This window comes from Sinocyclocheilus grahami, unplaced genomic scaffold, assembly GCF_001515645.1.
Source record: "Sinocyclocheilus grahami isolate Dianchi unplaced genomic scaffold, SAMN03320097.WGS_v1.1 scaffold55.1, whole genome shotgun sequence".
Taxonomy (NCBI): Eukaryota; Metazoa; Chordata; class Actinopteri; order Cypriniformes; family Cyprinidae; genus Sinocyclocheilus; species Sinocyclocheilus grahami.
The window spans coordinates 2,438,392-2,455,466 of NW_015505234.1; the positions used below are offsets into that span (position 1 = coordinate 2,438,392).

The following is a 17,075-nucleotide window of genomic DNA, read 5'->3' on the forward strand; positions in this document are numbered from 1 at the left end:
AAATAAACATCCTTCATTCAAGAACATTTTAAAAAAATTACCAACCTCTCTTGAACAGTAGTGTGCATATTCATGTAAGTTATACAGTATCTGTATAGCAGTTTTGTGCAACAATCAGAATTTAAATTCCTGACTTGATTGAATTTAAATTTGATTTGAACTTGTTACAGCCCACAGGACGCTGAATTAGAATTTGAATAAAAGGAAGAGAAATTTAATTAATTGCAATTAAAAAATTTCACACAGAGGAATTTCATCAGTCCAACCTAAATTTCATAAAACAAATTGCATAATTAGTTTTGAGTAATTATGCTTATTAAACTCTGAAATAAATGTCCAATAAGTCCAACACTGCCAAAACAATTAACAATCACTCTTTTCTTTTTTTTTTGGACCAGTAATAAACCACCTAAGCAACCACCTAGACCACCCCAGCATTCTAACAGCACCTTTTACATTTTCTGAAGAAAATGTCAAATTCAGCAGTTTCCATAAGTGCAAGCATGTTCCTAACCTTCATCTCAAAATCTTACTGCTTCTTTGGCTTAATGCAGCCCGGCGCCCGCCCTGCTTTTAATTCACTCTGAGCAAGTATTACGGACTTACACTTTTCAGCTGACACACTTTTTTCAGACATTACTCATGTTCTTTTTAATGAAAATGCCCTCTTGGCTTCCTGTCGTTTAAACATGATGCATAAGCACAATTGCAGATCGCTAACCTCTCTCATTTAAAGGAGAGAAGCACAACAAAATTAGGTCTCTTTTAATTAAGGACAGTGTGAGTTCACATGCAACAATTTTGTAGCCATTTTATTTTGTTTTTTCATTTAGTTAATGCATGAGGCCAAAAGCATTTCACAAAATCGAACCACAACAAAGTCCAACCACATCAACTGAAAGGGTTTCTTAAGCTAAAAGCAGAAGAGAGTAACCATAAGATCACTTACCACCCACCAGTAGTACACGTCTGAAGGCAGCTGGATGTTGTCCCGAATCCACACAGGCGAGATGTCCGGGTCATAGTTCTCGTCGAACCAGTCAGAAATGCCTGGGTCGCCCACGCACTGAGAGCAGGCACATGTCTTCTGCTGAGAGCTCTCAGCCGGGATGACAAGGTGGGAACTGGCGTAGCTGGGCACTAGCTTAACTCTGTGAGACTCTTCCCATCCCGGGGGTTCCAAATAAGGCAAGCCGGCTCCTCCTCTCAGCGAGAAGGAGAAGAAGAGTGAGGTGAGGAACAGGAGGGCAAGGGATCCCAAGACCACGCAGAAGCGAAGGGAGCATCGTTTACCCCCGCGTTCTCCTGCCACTGCTGGTCCGACTCCGGCGGCCACCCAGGGTCTCAGCTCACCCGTCCTCTGAGCCCGAGCCCATGCGGCCCAACCCCAACCCCATCCCAAGCTGAAGCGTCCCTCTCGCTGCGGAGGCACAGACGGCATGCGCCCGCCCCACTCCCATGAACCGGCTCCTGCCACCGTGCCCAAACTGGACTCAGTACTACTCGGCGTACTGAGCTACAGGTTTTAAACCCAAAAGTGTGTGAATCTCACAAAACTGTCCACCTGTGAACTGCCACTGCTGATCTCCAGTCTGTCAGTCTTCTCTTTTAATGTGTCACCACTGCTGTGGCACCTTTTTAGCGCTCTTTATTTTCGCTCTCTTCCCCCTACACTATGTGATCTCCTCCAGCTCTCTCTCTCACGCTTTTGAACTGTCTATACTGCCACGGTTCAAACACACACCAGTCTTTCACCTCTAAAAAACAGTCTGCTTGTAGGCGTGTGTGTGATCGACTCTATTCTCCCAGCAGCGACAGTTGGAGGAATAGTCCCCTCTGTGGTTTTGACGTCTCAGTGCCAGACAAGCTAGGCTGTCATCTGTGTCTGTTCCATTACAGTCCTCTATGAGTCCAAGTTTGTCACTCTAATCCGGTTTGTTCGCGCCCGTATGCTCCGTCTAGCAAGCCACAATGTCGAACTTTGCAGCCAGAGGTGGAAAAGGGTGGAGTTTTCTCACAGACTTGTAATGAAGCTCTTTTGCAAACATCTTGAATAGTTTTACATTCTACAACACTCTCAAAACTATTTCCATCTCATTCATTCGGCAGTAGTTACTTTAAATGCACAGACATGCCACCATGCTAGTTCCTTGATCTTTACGGTGTCTTCAATGAAAGTAGCTTGAAGATTCATCCGATTTTCTTCTAACACTGCATCTGTCTAACAGCTAGTGGAGTATGTGATCAGCCGAGTGCTTGTAAATGTGTTGCGTCGCAGAACTCGCTCGCCAATTTCACAATAACAGCTCTTAAGAGAATTGGTGAGGTGGAGAACACGGATTTCAACAAGGCAATGTAGCCTGACCTGCTGTTGTCCTGTAATCTCCAAATCTATAATCTATAATCACTGGCCCACCTGTGTGAGCTCTCTTTCTCTCTGCCAGTTTGCTGCCAGAGAAAACCCGTCAGTCTGAGAGGGTGCTGTGCATCAGGATGGTAGTGAAATCCAGCTGCTGGTGTCTACAGCTGCTCTTCTTGATTCAGGCAACCTTCCAAACTAAAAACAGACAGACAAATGTAGAATTATGTATCTTTCCCACTTTTTTTTAGCATGCACAAATTCTAAAACAGATTAACATAGATTTTCAGAGAACTGGCAAAAATAAATAAATAAATTTTTAAAAAGCACAGAATATTGGCATGCATAATTAACAACAAATATTTCACACCGCTATATGCCAAACTGTGTTTCTCTCCAGAAAATTTTCCACATTTAATACAAATTACATCAATATGACTTTGAAATGTACACAGAAAAATAAAGTACTTTGTTTTAGGTTTAAAGTTGAAAAAGTTTTTAGAAAGGTTTAATTTATGTTATGGTGTTTCGCTTTACCACAACAACAAATGTGAAGAGGAGCCCTAAAGTCTGAGACACTCTGAAAGGATTTTGAAAAACTTTAAACCAAGGAAAACGTTATGAAAAAATTATATGAAACTCAAAATTATGTAAGCTTCTGCATGATTTTTAGATCACCAATCAAACAAGCAATACTGACACTGACCATGTGAACTCCTTTGTACAAAACAGCAAATTTCAATGTTTCCCTTGAAGAAGTGTTATTAAAGCAAAGGGGAGACAAACAAAATACTAAGAAATTTTGCCATTATCAATTCATGTTAATGTTTCAATCAAATATTATCCCGATAATATAATTTGCAAAAAATAAAAATAAATAAATAAACCAAACTAGAAAAGAACATACATGCATTTCCACTAGTGGTCTCAGACTTTTGAATGCCAAATAGGTATAGTGTATGACAAACAAAAAAAGAAAGAAAAGAAGCATAGCAATATAAATAAGCATGTAAACATCACTAGCTTCTGCTCTTATACTTGTCAATTCTTTTCTGTTTGTAACATTTGCAATATACTTGCAAATTACTTATAGTTTCTCCCTCCAACTCATACTTTATTTTCCAGCCCTTTTCCCCTCTACTCTATATCGGAAAGATATCAGCGAAGATGTTAAAATTAAAAGTCGTTCACTGACTTTTCACTGATAGCCTATCCGTCCCTCACACATTTTGTGAGGCACCACAGTTGTGAAGTGTTTCTATCTTTACGTCTCTCTTGTGACCCCCCCCCATTTCTGTTGGACATTCTCTGTAGAGCATCTGCTGAGATAAATTACCAGACCTCAATATGTGGAGCACACACACCAGTTCAGGCACCTTAGAAAAACACGAACTTCACAGCCTTCACAAAATAACACCAACCAATTGGTTCATGCTTCATTTGAAGTAACATTCATTTGAATGCATGAGGTATAATCTCTGACGGCAAAGCACTAATGTTTTAAACATCAGCTTGATGCCAACAGTTCAGTCGCGGGTTTAGAAGAGGATATCGACATAGCAAACAAACAGGTAGCTCGTGCTGCTTTCACTGTGGTCGCAGATTAAATCGCGCGATTGTGATTGCATGCGTGCGCGAGCCGCTCGAGAACACATAATACTCTCCCCTTCCATTCCAATTAGAAAAATGAACTAAAGATTTCATTTTCTCCGGCAGGAGTAAATGCCTACTTCTTTGATTGAGTCGTTCTCATACTTAAAAACGCTGCTTCTTTTTAAACGCCCACAGTTTGAAGCGAGAAACCGCGAAAGAGTTTACTTCTGCAACATCACATCGATCGCGCTGCTGATTGGTTCTCTTACCAGTAGTGACGTAATGGACGTAAACTGGAGCGCGATCGAAATGAAAGGCGTGAATTTACGGAGCCCCCATAGGGGGAAAATACGGGGTGAGAGATTTATTAATTTTTTTCAAATCGTATATGCGTTCCCCAAAGTTTCCCCGAGAAACTTTGCGTTCGCTCGCAAAACTTTTGCTTTCTCTCGCGAAGACATTTGCGTTTGCTCGCAAAACTAGTTGAGTTCGGACAAATGCTTTTACACAATGGAGCGGTTAATAGAGTTTTATTTTGAACTTGTATAAAGAAATACAGTCTGTGCTTAGTTCAAGGCACCGTTTTGGGACATTCTAAAACGCTTAATGTGACTTCGTGTACTAAACCAGTGACATTGGAAGACCAAATTCAGTAGGCCTACACACTTTATTAATAAAGCATACTATTTACAGACAAGCAGAATAGCCCAAAATATGTACGTAATGCGCTAAATGTCACGTTAAGCGTTTTCTCCTTCATAGAAAGAACATGCTTAATTAATGGACTAAGACGGTAGGCCTATAAAATTTAGTTAAAACATTTTTTTTTTTACTTTTTTTAAATTTAGTTTAAAAAAATATTTCAGTTTATTAATAAAATATACTACATACAGGCAGGGCCGTTATTTGCAACTGGTGCGGCCACACCGGACCCCGCGGCGAACGGACCGAGGGGGGCCCCGGTCCCTATCTTGCACAAGGCCCCGCGACAGGTAAGGACAGCAGATAAGCCTAGAATATGAACAGAAAGCACTAAATTGCACTTTAAGCGTTTTCCTTCCAGAAGCAATTATAAAGAAAATGCTTAATGAAAACAGTAATTAAAAAAACACCAAATATGCTATAGAAATGATTAAAAAATATATACTGTGTACAAGCAAGCAGATTGTAAACACGCTGAATTGCACAATAAGCGTTTTCTCCCAAATAGAAAACCATGCTTAACATGGCTTAATAAGACAGTGAAAGCCCAAATTTTAGGCCCTATGGATAGTTTATTAAAAATACTATACAGGCAAGCAACGCTCTAATCCATTAAGCCACGTTAAGAGTTTTCTTTATAATGTTTTTTTCTACGGAAACGCAAAAGATTTGAAAAATATTTTTTCCTCCCACCCTTTATTTTCCACCACCATGTCCCTTTAGGGCAGGGTTCCTCAAATCTTGCCCTGGAGGGCCAATGCGCTGCAAAGTTTAGCTCCAACCCTGATCAAACTCACCTATCTGTGATTTTCTAATGATCCTGAAAACATTGATTAGCTTGCTCAGGTGTGTTTGATTAGGGTTAGAGTTCAACGCTGCAGGAAAGTGGATCTTGTGGGCCAGATTTGAGGATCCCTGCTTTAGGAGCTCTGAATGAATGTGCCCGAGATTTTTATGTTCTCTCATCATCTTTTCGATTTCAATCTTTTAGTTTATGCACAAATACACTAGAACCAAAATGTTGTTGTTTTGATTTGGAAGACTTCCTCAATGAGTGGATGATATGGTGTGTGAATTATTCAACGACGTCCGACGTATTAAAGTAAATCTAATTTGTCACTAATTTACTGCAGTTCGTCGTGCGTGGTTTGAACAAAACTTGTTACTAAAGCTTTATGTAATATATTTTGATTGTGTAAATGTAGCCTATCACAAGAAGACGAAAACATACAGTACTTATGGTTTGTCAATATTAAAGACAGCTGTTGCTGTGGTTACCCAATTACAAATATTCTAGCAAAGTCTAACTTGTAAACTTTTTGTGGTTATTGAAAAGTTATTCAGTTAGCTAACAGAGGATTTTCATTAATTGTTCTATATTCATAATATCATAGGCTACTTCAAAATTTATGTAATTTCATTGATTGTAATGTGCTGAAATGAATTTATGATGCCTCTGTGAATATATATGCCACCTTTGTAAAGTAAAAATGGCAAGAGAGTGTGGTTGAGTGTCTCAAGACCAGCATTTAAGTGTGATGCACCTCTATGCACACCATATACACTGAACAAAATGATAAACCACATTTTAGAGTGGCCTTTTATTGTGACCAGACTAAGGCACACCTGTGCAATAATCATGCTGACTAATCAGCATCTTGATATGCCACACCTGTGAGGTGGATGGATTATCTCGGCAAAGGAGAAGTGCTCACTAACACAGATTTAGACAGATTTGTGAACAATATTTGAGAGAAATAGGCCTTTTGTGTACATAGAAAAAGTCTTAGATCTTTGAGTTCAGCTCATGAAAAATGGGGGCAAAAACAAAAGTGTTGCGTTCATAATTTTGTTCAGTGTATATAGGCTATAAAATCTCAAATGAAAGGCAAAACCCTCTTAAAGCTGAATTATGCTCCCTTCAATTCATGCTTCATTTTCTCACCAAGCATCACATCCTCCTACCCCATCCAATATCTCAAAATGACAGTCTTCTCATTTATAAAGCCATCAGCACACAGTTGCTAGACTCAAAGCAAACAAATGGCATATGAGATATGTAACCATTGTTAATCTTTTTTGGTCAACACATCTAAACATGACTGCTCTCACAGTTGTACTTAAAACAATAATACTCATATTCTTGACTCCATACATATACAAACACATGCTTGTACATTCTCTAGGACAAATTCAGATGATGCACTAACACCAAATTCTCTTTTTCTTCCTTCTTTAGCCATACACAGGTATCACGCACAAAAACATCCACTGACCTTAGCTTACTCGTTCTTTCCCTCTCTCTTGTTGTTCGGTCGCTTTTAGTGGGTCTTGACCAATGTGGCTGCTCAGCAAGGGTGAGCCAAGCACGGTAGAGTGGGTGTCTGAGTTGCCTTGGCAACGAAACCTCACAGCTGGCTGCAATGGAAATGTAATTGAAAGAGAAGAGCAGACATTCACATACTGGGTGGGCTTACATTTTCTCTGACTCGCTGCTGGACAGGTTGCTCTCACATATTCAACAGTCGAATGCTCCAATTTTATGCTGTCTGTGATCAGATTGGAAGCAGGGATGGAAAACAATGTCTGTCCAGTGACTCTAGGGTTAACGCACTGACAAAACATGCACTCTCTCCTGCTTGAGGATTAATCTAATCATAAAATAGTCAATTTCAACGGCTTAATCTAATTTCACGTTTAATGGATTAAACCCTTTGATAGCTGGATACATTGTTGCTTGTTAGGCCTCTCTTGGGAAAAAAGTATGATTATCGCGTAATTTTTTTTTCATTTAAAGGGGTCATATTATGCTGCTAAAAAGAACATTATTTTGTGTATTTGGTGTAATGAAATGTGTTTATGCGGTTTAAGGTAAAAAAAAAAACATTATTTTCCACATACTGTACATTATTGTTTCTCCTCTATGCCCCACCTTTCTGAAACGCGTCGATTTTTACAAAGCTCATCGGTCTGAAAAAGCGAGGTGTGCTCTGATTGGCCAGCTATCCAGTGCGTTGTGATTGGCCGAATACCTCAAGCGTGTGACGGAAATATTACGTCCCTTACCATATTGCCATGCCTGCGGCAACCACATGTGATGACCCCGGGCTGGACTCCGCTTCGTCCACGGTGAAAGCCGACAGCGCGAAGAAGTATTTCCTCAGCGACCAGCACGGATCAGCTCCAGGCATGACGAAGCGATATCGTTCTCTTTTGGAAGACCAAACAAAGTAGTTTCGCTTTCACAACGAATCACAGAACACCTTCATGACATGGCAGCGGCGGCAACAATACTACAGCGAGAATAAAAGTTACGCCTTCTTTCTTTGCGTGAACATTTGGGCGGTGTTATGCAAATCTTTCCACATAGTGACGTAGATATGTGGGGGCGTGTTAGAACGAGCCGTTTTAGGTAGGTGAGGTTTACTCTTAACTTTTATAAAGAATATCTCTTTGGATTTGAGACTTTAGTCTTTGCAACTTTACAGATCTTCTTTATGGACCAAGAGCTTGTAACACTCCAAAGAGAAAGGAAAATTTGAAATTGCATCATATGACCCCTTTAAAAAAGTAGACTAGATTTATGATTTTGCTATTTTAATCAACATTTTTTCCCAATGTAATCTGGTGTCAGCTGAAAGTGTTTTCCATGCATATAAGCCTTCGTTCAATGATTCTTAGTTCAGTCGACATTTTGGAACTCTATAACTGCTAGGAATTGCATTTGATTTCTGGGAATGTGGCCTAATAATAAATGAGCCATCATGCTGACCTCTTTTAATGCTGGTGTAAGTCATCAATCATTTATTATCTCAGAATTTATTTACTCAGTATGCAGATAAATAATCCAAAACTGTGGTCATAACAGTAGTTTGCAGAGTTCACAATACTGAACTTAATTTGAAAATGCCTTGTGAAATGAACATTTGAACTGAAGTGGCTTAGGCTACTCCAGTGTTTGCATCACAAAAACATCTCATAACTTTCTCTCATGCTAATCACAAAAAACTATAACATTTCACTCCATTTGAGCCTCAAGCCTCAAACTAAAATTACAGAAAATGAAATGAGAGATGCCTGCATCTCTAATCAATTTCAAGTCACAAATTTATTTTATGTACAGCCTTCAGCTTCAGTTGTCTTTATTTCTCATTCTGCCTCTCAGAAATCTCATTTTTATTTCATTCTTTTTTGTTTCATCTTATTTTATACCCTCTCAAGGGCAAATTAATTTAGCCTTGTGCACCTAACATGAAAGTAAAACTAAACTTAGGTGCTATTTTGACTCATCCAAACAAGTTTCTGCCTGATTAACTTACTGGCATGGATAAAAAATGTATAATATTTATAAAATTTATAATTATCTAACATTAAAACATTGCATGCCACTTGATTTGACAGGCATCAAAATCACTTGCAAACACTTTCTTGTATATCCATACTAATTGGGACACTGTCCTGAGGCACTGGATCAGTTAACAGCATACAGCTAAGAAATCCATACCCATGAATTGTATTTGTGCCCAAAGGCAATGAGTTAACATGCCCCCTTGAGCCACATTCTCCTGGAGCAACTGTTGACCATTAATCATGCCTTTCTTGACAAACCAGATCCACAGGGGATGCCACCAGTCAGGTCCTCCATGTCCAGCAGAATCTGGTCTATTATGAACAATCATGATAAGCCACAAACACATCTCTACAATGCTGAAGAAAACAGCCCTTATGGATCTCAAAGGCCTGGAAAATTCTGTAGCTCTCAATCTTAGAATGTAAATCAGAGCAGAAATCATTTTAAAGAAGCAGCAAATACATCATGCAGCACTAGGAGTTCAAAACGGTTATATAGGAGAGACATGATAGATCTCTTTATAACAGCAGTGATGGATGGTGCAGTCATGTCTTTTTCTCGCATAAACTGTCTTACCAGAAATTAGTGTTTGTGTGCCGTGGGAACTCTTAACAGCTGCAGCTGCCCAAGTGTCTGACTCAGCAACCCATCGCTGCTTCAGGCTCTAAATGCCAGTATAAGTATGTATGTGTGTATTAGTTCCAATTCAGGAAAGCTGACTTTTGATTTCTGGCACCAGCACCGGTTGAAGCAAGTGACCTATCAACATTGCAAATATTGGCTTCTTGAAAATACAGTATGTAATAAAATATTGAGTGAAGTTATGCGTAAAATATGCTCTGATAGAACATGACAGAATCCGAGGAACAAAATCAAATCTTAAATACCTCAATACTTGCTTCTGAGGACAATTTTAGTTTCTGTTTAAGAAAACAAATATAAAAGTGATATTTTCTTAATTAGCAAATGTCAAAATATCAATTTTTCATGCTGTACATTTTTGTGATGCCTGAATTAATTTGTAGCATTAAAAATATTGTAAAATGGTTTTCACATATTTTATCTATTTGTACATCTACACTGAAAAACGTTGCTGCCTTAAATTTAGTACAGTCATCTGTATAAATTAAATTACATCAAACTGACTTAGAAACATGAGGAGAATATTGTATAACTTATTAAAAAAGTTGGAAATTGCTTAACTTATTCTGATGAGTTAAAGTAATGTAAAAACATATGTTGTCATGACTTATTGATCACACTATTTTTTACAGTGTAATATAATAATTTGAATTAATACGAATTTTGAAATAATTACCACCTTATCTGTATTTGCCATAATTTTAATATGGTGCATCTCAAATTTTTTTTTTGGCAGTGATTTGAACAATGTAACCTTGCATTACAAGATGAACTTTGAAGTCTTCCTTAAAAGCCCACATGGTCAACCTGACCTCAGTTACCCGCTCTTCACTAACCTTGTCTCCGTTGCACTGGTTTGACACCTCACATCTCCTCGCTGTTTCCCTGTGGAATATTCATGAATTATCCAAGCATCTGTGGCTGTACCTCATATCTACTTCTCTATCTACAGTATCTCTTTCTGTTTGGCAAGTACAGAAAAAGATGTTCTTTCAGCCGGCCTTTTTCTATCTATACCTCTCCATTCTCTGATTTTTTCTTTTTGTGCCGTCCTCTTTTAGTGATGTTTTTCATCACTTTCTCTGTATGACAAAGTATTTCTTCTCCTGTGCCCAAAAATGTCTCTCTCTCCCTCACTCATCCAGTAGAGATCCTCTCAGGCCACCTAGGTTGGGGCCAGATGCCAAGGCCTGTCGCAGAGCCCATCGATCGAGAGGAAAACCGTGGGCAACGCTGGCTCCGGAACACCACAGCAGAAGCCCTCATTGCTGGCACAGTTAACCCTTACCTCACCACCTCACTGAAATGTTGCTCACACTGAATTCGGATGTCATGAAAGTGTTGCAATGGCAGATTGAAAGGCTGTATGTCTATTATACCTTTCTTAAATATGTCAATTTCCAAAATTACAATAAACCCCAGAGCTACTTTGTTAACATTTAATTTGGATTAACTTACAATTAGTAAATGAGGTAAACTACATTTGTGTGTGCTTGCTCAAAGTCACACTGCAATAACCTAATCAATCTAATGTGCTTAACCCTCATGTTGTGTTTCAGTCATTTTGACCCGGAGAGGATTTACTTTTTCCCAAAAGTCCTAGTTAATATTATAGCATTGGACTAAAACGCACTGACCTTTCTCACAGAGGGTATAACAACTTCCCCAAAAAAACCACTTTTGGTCTTCCTGGTCAAAAATGACCAGTCTACAAAAAATTGCTTATAAATGTCTTATGTTATATTATTACCAAATATTGGATACAGTCTTTTTGACTTTTCTTTTCACATTTTTCGAGTGAGCATTGCCAAAATTATCCACAAATATGATAATTTTTGTACTTTTTTTCTTGTTTTCTTTTAATTAGCAGTTTTTGAGTCAACATTGCCATTTGGTGATAATATAGCATAATGAAAGATTTACAACCAGTTTTTAAAAGGCCAGTCATTTTGGACAGGGAAAATCACATTTTCATCCACAAAAGGATTTTCAGAACAGCACAAGTTAAACAGTGACAGCTGAGAGTGTCACATTTCCTTCCTCTCTTGGCTGAACTCAAAAGATATTTTGGGACTGTTACTGTTTGTAAAAACCATTACATTTTCAGTGATCTGATATGATGAGCATCTAAGAGAAAAGTCTTCCATCTGTTTGGGTTTGGGAGCAGGTCTCTCAGGGAAAGAGAAACCCAGAGAACTCATGCGTGCACCACACACACACACACACACAGACAGGAATACAGATCTACAGACAACTCTAGTGTGTTCAGCAGCAGGTGCCCTATTTGTTATTTTCTGTACAATCCATGTGATCTCGAAATTAAGACAAACATAAAGGTAAAATGTTGCAAGTGTTGTAACTGTAAATGCTGACTTGAGCTATTTAGGTTGATAGAAGTGGATTTCAGGTAACCCTGCTGTCACAGCTCTGTGAATTAACCAATCTGAATCCCTGATAGAAAAAGATTTCCCATAGAGTAACCTATTTAAAAGCTCTCATGTGTGACTCTTTGATAGTGTGATCGCTCTGTACGCAGTGTTAACCTAGTTAAGTCAGCAGGACTTTTGCTGGCTCCCGAAATTCCCCAGGTACTACGTTAGCCTAGTTACAGAAGATGATGAACATCTGTCATATAGAACAGTTGCTCAAACAAGACAAGTTTACAGTCTATCTCAATATGCAAAGTTCTTTATCCTCTCTTTTACACCTTAGTGATATTTGAATAGTTCAAACTGTAATTTCAACTCAAAGACATACATGTTTAAGAAACACATCAGGTGATTAAAATGTTCAATGCAATGATTTATTCATGGTTTCAGCTCTGAGTCACTGTGCATAATGTTGCAGTATATAATAAGAAATAGATGGTCATCCATTATGCCTTGGGAAATTTACACTGGGTGTCTAAATCCTACACCAACATTTTTTCTGTGACATTTCTTCAAAAAAATAAAAAAATAAACTAAGAGCCCTATCACCAGTCATGCAATTACTCCAAACAGCAACTGTCCTCTCAAATTCTGTCTCTGAAAAAAGACCAATTAGCAAAGGGCAAACTGAATGTCATGACAGAATCAGAAATTAATTAAAAGTGCTGCAGCAGAGGCTGTTTACAGTGAGATATTATGTGATATAGCAGTTACAGAAAAAGAACCACTTAAGTCTAAAATGCCATCATAATCTACCAAAATTATTTTTGTTTCATATATAACAGAACAGAATTCAAATACTAGTAATTAAACTTCAAACAGTTAGGACCTATAGTTGAGCATACCTTGGTAATTTAGATTATATTATACATACAGGTGCATCTCAATAAATTAGAATGTCGTGGAAAAGTTCATTTATTTCAGTAATTCAACTCTAATTGTGAAACTCGTGTATTAAATAAATTCAATGCACACAGACTGAAGTAGTTTAAGTCTTTGGTTCTTTTAATTGTGGTGATTTTGGCTCACATTTAACAAAAACCCACCAATTCACTATCTCAACAAATTAGAATCCTTCATAAGACCAATAAAAAAAACCTTTTTAGTGAATTGTTGGCCTTCTGGAAAGGATGTTCATTTACTGTACATGTACTCAATACTTGGTAGGGGCTCCTTTTGCTTTAATTACTGCCTCAATTCGGCGTGGCATGGAGGTGATCAGTTTGTGGCACTGCTGAGGTGGTAGGGCATCTCATCTGCATTTTTTGGTCTCTTGTTTCTCATTTTCCTCTTGACAATACCCCATAGATTCTCTATGGGGTTCAGGTCTGGTGAGTTTGCTGGCCAGTCAAGCACACCAACACCATGGTCATTTAACCAACTTTTGGTGCTTTTGGCAGTGTGGGCAGGTGCCAAATCCTGCTGGAAAATTAAATCAACATCTTCAAAAAGCTGGTCAGCAGAAGGAAACATGGAGTGCTCCATAATTTCTTGGGAAACGGGTGCAGTGACGTTGGTTTTCAAAAAACACAATGGACCAACACCAGCAGATCACATTGCACCCCAAATCATCACAGACTGAAAACTTAACACTGGACTTCAAGCAACTTGGGCTATGAGCTTCTCCACCCTTCCTCCAGACTCTAGGACCTTGGTTTCCAAATGAAATACAAAACTTGCTCTCATCTGAAAAGAGGACTTTGGACCACTGGGCAACAGTCCAGTTCTTCTTCTCCTTAGCCCAGGTAAGACGCCTCTGACGTTGTCTGTGGTTCAGGAGTGGCTTAACAAGAGGAATACGACAACTGTAGCCAAATTCCTTGACATGTCTGTGTGTGGTGGCTCTTGATGCCTTGATCCCAGCCTCAGTCCATTCCTTGTGAAGTTCACTCAAATTCTTGAATTGATTTTGCTTGACAATCCTCATAAGGCTGCGGTTATTTCGGTTGGTTGTGCATCTTTTTCTTTCACACTTTTTCCTTCCACTCAACTTTCATTTAACATGCTTGGATACAGCACTCTGTGAACAGCCAGCTTCTTTGGCAATGAATGTTTGTGGCTTACCCTCCTTGTGAAGGGTGTCAATGATTGTCTTCTGGACAACTGTCAGATCAGCAGTCTTCCCCATGATTGTGTAGCCTAGTGAACCAAACTGAGAGACCATTTTGAAGGCTCAGGAAACCTTTGCAGGTGTTTTGAGTCGATTAGCTGATTGGCATGTCACCATATTCTAATTTGTTGAGATAGTGAATTGGTGGGTTTTTGTTAAATGTGAGCCAAAATCATCACAATTAAAAGAACCAAAGACTTAAACTACTTCGGTCTGTGTGCACTGAATTTATTTAATACACGAGTTTCACAATTTGAGTTGAATTACTGAAATAAATGAACTTTTCCACGACATTCTAATTTATTGAGATGCACCTGTATGTAATAGTCAATATTATTAAATAGGTGCAGCTTATTCAATATGGCCAGAAAAATCTAAACATATTTCTAGCTTATATCTAGCTAAACAACCACTAATAACCATCAGTTTATCTGTGATAACTGATCTAACCATATAGTTATTTGATGATAAGGGCATGGAAAATGCTTGTCTGCTAAAATCTATGAAAATCTTTAAAGCACATGGTTTATTAATGCACAAGTGATGTTAAAATTCCAATACAGTCATGTTAAATATGTTAAGATATAGTGATTCTACTTAGGCTGTAAAATGGGAAGGAAATCCTGCACTTTTCCCATAAGCTTCCCTGAGAAAAGGAACATAGGATGGGTTAATATACCTTTAATACATTTTTGTTATCTTTCTAGTCAACATACTGCTTATTTGATTTCACTTTTTTGAGTTTATATCGACATCTTTGGAGTTGTGTCTACTTTGAACAAACTGCATAAGGACGAGAAAAAGACTTGATTAGGTCACCCAATCACATCAACCACAAGAAAATCCTTTACTACCCTTCTTTCTTTCCTGTATCTAAGCAACGCTGGCAGATCGGTAAGGGTGGGTTCAGAGTGGAATGAGACCCTTGCATAAATGAGATGGGTTCGGACACAAAGGGGCAAGCCACGGGTCCCTCTTGAGTGCCTCTATGCATGATGCGGGTCAGGGACCACTCTAGCTACACAATCTGAGACTATCTGCTTTAAAAATAAAAAAGGAGGGGTGAGACATTAATGAACTGAAACCCACATAAGCATTGACCACAACAGGTTATCTCACACAATGGACAATTTTATGATGCTCATGCTTTCCTTACCTTTCAATGCCTCTTAGGATACTTAACACTTCATCATGATGTACCCTTAAAGCTGGGGCAGTTTTGGAATGTTAAGACACCCACTTCACCTCAAAATCTCTGCAATGTAAATTTCTGCAGACTGTTGTGGATGTTGCACTAAATGAACAACATTCAGTTTCCATATGATTATTCACATCAGTTCTCTGTCGGTGGCCGTTTCCAGCGTCCACGTAGTATGCTGATGCAGATGTGCACTAGGATTTTGTTCTGCTGTCCGTTATTTTATCGTCTCTAAGCCCTTGGATAATGTGCAACAATGTAATTCTCACAATGCTGCTTGTAGTCCGTGTGTGTGTGTTGCCCCCCCAAACAAGACACCCTCACCCCATATTCTCCAATCGCGTTTACAGTCTACTGGGATATGTAGTTCTTTAAATGATTTATAACTAAACTGGGAGCCGTGATTTTGCTTATTTAATTACTCAAGTGACTAACCCAATACAGTTTTTCTTATGCATTTATATACGCACATTTATGAAAAGTGGTGCCAGGTGGTGTCAGCTGTTGCGTGCGAGTCCAGCGCCCTTTTGTACTACATTTCCCATGATGCACTTGGAACAGATGGTATTCACAGCAGACTGCTGTGATTGAGGATGCTCGGAGAGTAACTGTACATCCAAACTGTCCACAACACATAAGTTATATATTTTTTTTCTCTATTTATAAATGTATTCAATATATGATTCTCGTCTATTCATATCTGTTGTTAAATGTATTCACAGTTTTGAAAAAAAAAAAAAAAACAGACACAAATGACTTTATATAATGTATAATGTGTAGCTGTCAAGCTGTTATTCTCCATCATGTATGGTTTAAATGTTGAATGAATTTTCAATATGCATTCCAGACAAGTCTCAGTTGATGAAATACTGCCGCCTTGTGGAAATGGTTCTACATGCTACTTGCACTACAGTTATAGCGCTACTATAAGTATAAGTGTAAACTTTCGAGCATCAAACACACTTTTTAAATAATTTTATTTGGTCATAAATGACAGATGAAATTAGATAGCATGTGATTAGATCTGTTATCGTTGCCTCTGTTAGACGGAGTTTTTTTCGGGTGTTTGTTGCTTATACAGCTGTTGTGGGAATAACTTCGTGAATTAGGAACGAATAAGAAGTGATCAATATATAGCACAGGTACTTTATTGGCATGATTGTTTTACATACAGTATTGCCAAAGCATAAATACGAAACAGTATAAAAAAATATCTAAATAAAAATTTTATAAAAACAAGATGACGGCGCGTGCCAGTGATAGTAATGAAAAAAAAATATATATAAACAAAAATGAACAAACAAATAAAAATACTATTAATTATTAAAAATTACTAATCAAAACAAAATAAACATTCAACAACAACAAAAAACATTATTCGCCCTTATTACGCCTAAATAATAGTTTTTAAAAAACTGAAACTGTAACATCTATTTAAACATACTGACACGCTAAAAAGGTAGCTGAGATGTTTACATTTCTTGCCATTTTGTAACCATAAATAGTGGTAGTGATATAAATTTGGTCATCGTTTTAAACTAACGGAAAGAATGAAACATTTTTCCACTAACGGTATGTGGTCATTTTCTGGGATTTCCACAACCACGGTGCAAATCTCTCTCTCTCTCTCTCTCTCTCTCTCTCTCGCACACACACACACACACACACTCTCTCTCTCTCTCACACACACA

The 17,075-nt window shown here is 38.3% G+C and overlaps 1 protein-coding gene across 1 annotated transcript in view; it reads right to left on the minus strand.

Moving 5' to 3' along the window:
- The window catches only part of LOC107583872 (CMP-N-acetylneuraminate-beta-galactosamide-alpha-2,3-sialyltransferase 2-like), a 22,126-nt gene extending 17,968 nt beyond the window's left edge, over window positions 1–4,158 (minus strand). The window contains exons 1-2 of the mRNA XM_016270225.1: window positions 4,090–4,158; window positions 1,756–2,557 (exon numbers count right to left, since the gene is read on the minus strand). The gene's annotated coding sequence lies outside the window, so the exon portion shown is untranslated. The remainder of the gene's footprint in view (window positions 1–1,755; window positions 2,558–4,089) is intronic.
- Window positions 4,159–17,075: the final 12,917 nt, after the last annotated feature.